Source organism: Hemitrygon akajei, chromosome 2, assembly GCF_048418815.1.
Source record: "Hemitrygon akajei chromosome 2, sHemAka1.3, whole genome shotgun sequence".
Taxonomy (NCBI): Eukaryota; Metazoa; Chordata; class Chondrichthyes; order Myliobatiformes; family Dasyatidae; genus Hemitrygon; species Hemitrygon akajei.
In genome coordinates, this window is record NC_133125.1 from 169,204,700 (window position 1) to 169,209,686 (window position 4,987).

At 41.4% G+C, this 4,987-nt stretch overlaps 1 long non-coding RNA gene across 1 annotated transcript; it reads left to right on the plus strand.

The window, feature by feature from the left end:
• Positions 1–2,781: 2,781 nt before the first annotated feature.
• LOC140738009 (uncharacterized) lies at positions 2,782–4,481 on the plus strand. Its single transcript, XR_012101280.1, has 2 exons — positions 2,782–3,096; positions 3,904–4,481. It is a non-coding gene; the product is annotated as an uncharacterized lncRNA (long non-coding RNA).
• The last annotated feature ends 506 nt before the right edge of the window (positions 4,482–4,987 follow it).

Consider the following 4,987-nt stretch of genomic DNA (forward strand, 5'->3'; position numbering starts at 1 on the left):
AGAAAAACCATATCAATTATGCAAATATACATATAAAACAAGTTAGCAGTAATAAACCTAAAAGAGTAGGAATAATAATAATCAATAATAAACAAGCTTTATCGATGTCCAGGAGTAAATAAATTGTCATAGAAAAGTATAAAGTTCAGTTCAGTTCATAAGTGCTGATGTAGTTATGGTTGTTGTATTGTAATCGTTGGAGAGAGAGAGAGAGAGAGAGAGAGAGAGAGAGAGAGAGAGAGAGAGAGAGAGAGAGAGAGAGAGAGAAAGCGAACAAGCGAGATAGATAGATAGATAGATAGATAGATAGATAGATAGATAGATAGATAGATACTTTATTCATCCCCATGGGGAAATTCAACATTTTTTGATGATTTTTTTGCTGTAGATGTAACAGCTACAGCAGCCAAACCTTCCTTTGCTTTCTTAATCCGTCGTATCGGTGTGGTCATTCAGTTATGGCCCCTCCGTCCTTCTGCTGGACCGTTCTTCTGTGGTGGACTCGTCACTCTGGCATGAGTGGACACACACACAAGTCCCCACCGGTCCTGCCTTTACACTGATAGCCTTAATGACCGACCTCCTGGATCGGTCTTCGAAGCCCCCACCTTTCTTGTGGGTTCCAGCACTCAATCAGTGTTCACTGGTGTGTCTGGAGGGTGTCTCTCCAGATCTGTCTTTTTATCCCTGCTAACGTGGACTCAGCTATCCATCACTCCTGAATGACTGTGTCCATCAAATAAGGACACTCCTTCAGTCCACTGAGGAATGTTTATGGGCAAAATAGTAGAAGATAAATAACCCTTGCAGAAGTCATAATACAGTAAATCAACAGTCTCTCTCCCCTCTCTTATCTGTAGCAAATGTTCTTGCCTGTTTTTCGTCTCTTTCTCATGAGCAGCATAGCAGCAGTAAAAGTTCGTGGTTCTCAGGAGGGGGGGTTGGAAATGGTTAACCCTTCGCCCCATTGTCCATCAGGTCTGTTCATCACTCATAACACTGTAACGAATGCCTGTGAAGAGGAATGCAAGGGTTCAAACCAGCAGTTATTTAACAGAGGGTTCAGATCTAAGGACTGTTCCCAGCGACACACACTCGTCTACCGTCGAAATTACTTCCACATTAGTCATTGAGAGTCTTAACAGGAGAAGTTTCTATTTTGTCCAGAAGCAACTACATGAGCGGTAACTGCCCTGAATATAGAGGTGACGTATCGCTCACACTCGAAATATGTGGAATTAATTACACAATATATGCCCTAACGACATATATATATACACACACAGTATAGGACAGGAATCTTGATTAAAGTAGGTGGGTTCCGAGTTTCAAACAGCACTTTCGCAACTTCCTTTTCTTCGTGTAGTTCAGCGGAAAAGATAAGAACGTCTGCTCATCTCCTCGCCCACTGCAGTAGAGGGTGTTTTACTAAGAGTGTTAGGACCGGCTAACTGCGATGGAAGGAGCGAAAGAGTTCGTTTCAAAAATCTTTCCCTCCTCATTGATTGTCATTGGGAATGTAGGGTTAACAGGAATCTTGTATGGACTGCAATACTTGCTAGAAAAAAACAGCCCCTGTCCATGTGATTCGGAATGGAACACCATCCATGTCAGTCTCGCTTTTATTATACCCGTACTTGTTCTTCTTCTCCTCAGTATGTTGGTGATACCGGATGCACGGATGTTGCTGAAGTGTGTAACGTGCATTCGACGTCCTGAAAAAGGAGAGCAGAAGCAACAAGACAACGTTCAGTCTGGTAATGAAGGTGAGCAGAAGCAACATGGCCGAAATAGTTGTTCTCTTTGTTACGTACCCCGTAACTGGGTGTCAGGCTAGCAAAGACAGAAGTATCCGTTGGAGTCTGGTGGTATTATATTCAAAAGTGTTTATTAGTAAAATAAGCAAAACAATACCAATAATGCAAATATACATATAACACAAGTTAGCAGTAATAATCCTAAAAGTGTAGGAATAATAATAAGCAATAATAAACAAGCTCTATCGATGTCTAGGGGTAAATGAATTGTCATAGGAAAGTATAGAGTTCTGTTCATAAATGCTGAAGTAGTTATGGATGTTGAATTGAAATCGTTGGAGAGAGAGAGAGAGAGCGAGCGAGAGGTAACAGCTACAGCAGCCAAACCTTCCTTTGCTTTCTTAATCCGTCGTATCGTTGTAGTCATTCAGTTATGACCCCTCTGGTCTTCAGCTAGACCGTTCTTCTGTGGTGGACTCGTCACTCTGGCCTGGGTAGACACACACACAAGTCCCCACCGGCCCTGCTCTAACACTGTGAGCTTTACTGACCGATCTCCTGATTCGGTCTCTGAAACTCCCACCTTTCCTGTGGGTTCCCAACACTCAGTGTCCACGGGTGTGTCTGAAGAATGTCTGTCCAGACCTGTCTTTTTATCCCCACTCACGGGGTCTCAGCTAACCAACAACTCTGAATGACTGTGTACATCAAATCAGGCCACTCCTGCTATCTCCTGAGGAATGTTAACGTGCAAAGTAGTCGAAAGTAAATAATCCTTGTAGAAGTCATAATACAGTAAATCAACAGTCTCTCTCCCCCTCTTATCTGTAGCAAATGTTCTTGCCTGGGCTTTATCTCTCTCTCTCTCTCTCTCTCTCTCTCTCTCTCTCTCTCTCTCTCTCTCTCTCTCTCTCTCTCTCTCTCTCGCTCTCTCTCAATAGTAGCATAACAACAGCAATAGTTCGTAGTTCTCGGGGGCGGGTGTGTTGGGAATGGTTAACTCTGCACCCCATTGTCCATCAGGTCTGTTCATCACTCATAATATCTTCAACCACCTGAAATAGCTCAGAACAATTCTACAAACAGCAACCAAAACCAAACGGGCTGTGGCTGCATGAAAACCCATACCTGCAGCGAAGGTTTTCCTTATTTTCTATTGAACACACTGATGCAAATATGCATCCCATCTATGATATGGATCGTTATTTTATTACTGGACGGGGACTATGTCGCCTGTTATTATGCCACTGCAATCAACCGGACGCAAGCCGATCTTTGCAAACACCTTTGCAGCCTCGAAGCTTCGTCTTATCTGCTCAACAAATGCCACTGGTCCCGAGTGAGTATCTTTAGATGTTCTTTATAGTACGCGATTGCAACAGTGCAGAATTCTGCCCCGTAGATCTATCAGTGCCGTTAATGCTCCGGAACGTCATTAAGATGCGAAAAGGCGTCCAGAATTGATGTAGAAATGACATAGGTTAAAGTGAGTGGGAAGAAATTTATAAGGCGAATTAAAGGATAGGTTTTCCACAAAACATGGAAAATACCTGGAAATAGCTGCTAGGGGAGGTGTTACAGACTGATGGAGTCAATTACAGGCACTGTACCTCCAGACGAAACGAGTAAGGGGATACGGAATAAATGCAGGGAAATGGGGTTAGCGTCTATGGGCCTCGTCAGCAAAGTTCTAAGTAAATTTATTATCAAAGTACTCTTATGTGACCATATTCTTCTCTGATGTTAATGACCTTGTGGGCATTCATAGTAAATGCAAAATAACACAATAGAATGAATGTAAAATCGCACGCAACAAGACGGGCAAATGACCAATGTGCAAGAGACAGCGACCTGTGCAAACAGAAATGCAAAAGCACGAATTATCTTCATCCTCATTTCAGTTGGAAGGAAGTGACCCTTTGCAGTTCTCCACCAGGTAGTAACTGAATCACTCACTGAGTGCATTCAAAGCAGCGATTGATGGGTTTCTTTAGATGACAACGAAAGAAACATATGGATTTCGGACAGGAAAAGAATATTGGAGTAATAGACAACCTCGTTGAAAAAAATCTCTTAATCACTTTCAGCGGCCAGGCAGGCTAAATATTTATATGCTTCTTCTGTGTTTTTTTATATATCCTAACAGATCAGTGGAGAAATTTTGCTGCTGGTGTCTGTATTCATGCTGGTATTACTAAAGATCTGCCCTACATGGATTGGTTGTAAATGCACGCAAGACAATTATTATCAGGTCAAGTATGAACATTCGTTGGAGAAGAAGAAACGGACCAAGATGAAGGAGGAATTGGGAAAAAAGTTGAATGAGACTGCAGTTGAGGAGGCCAAAATATGTTTTTCTAAACTGAAATACGGCAAGAAGAATCAGAAGGGTAAATAACAATTCGGTCATGCAACAGATGAGAATACTAATGAAGCGGGTCCAAGTGAACCTTCCCGATAACCGGTTGTTGGCATCATGTATTCATGTTGCGCGTCAATTATGTTTGTTATGGTAAATAGCCGCTTTAGTGACGGCGTGATAAAAGCAAAGGGAATAAGTTTCATATTCTTGCTTACTTCTTTGCATTTCTTATATTGGGATCAGAGAGGTGATATCTTTGCTGAGCACTTAATATCAGTTAATATAACTTAATATATCTTCACACTTGTATGTTGCTAATTGCTAATAAAGGATCGAATAAAGTTGACCATCATTTCATTAAAGCCGAAGGTGAGTCAAGGAAATATAACAACTCCGTCTGAGGTCGAAGGATGGCGGCAATTGTTCGCTTGAATTTGGATTTTTTTTTTACCGTTGCACCAACTGTTGACAATATCACAATGAGCAGTCATCTTAATCACAATTGCAAACACTTCAATGATCAACCAGAACTCACCAAGGCAGCGTTTACTTCCTGTACACCAGGTACAGTACCTCAATTTAACTGAGAAATTTATATTTTGTGCATCCAATGTTCCTTTTTCACAGTGCACCCACACAGCCCTACCACATACAAGAACAGAGGCAATAGAAAAACATGAAAAATAAATCTATAAATCTATTGGCTTTACTCAACACAATTGTAACGTTGAATCAGGTTCGCGGGTCTTGCGAGCGAGAGAAAAAAACAATGACTGCAAAAAGTATATTAATCATTTATTTACAAGCAGTAACAATTCGACTAAACGTTCATGTTCCCCAAGTTACAGAAACTACAAAGCTGAATATT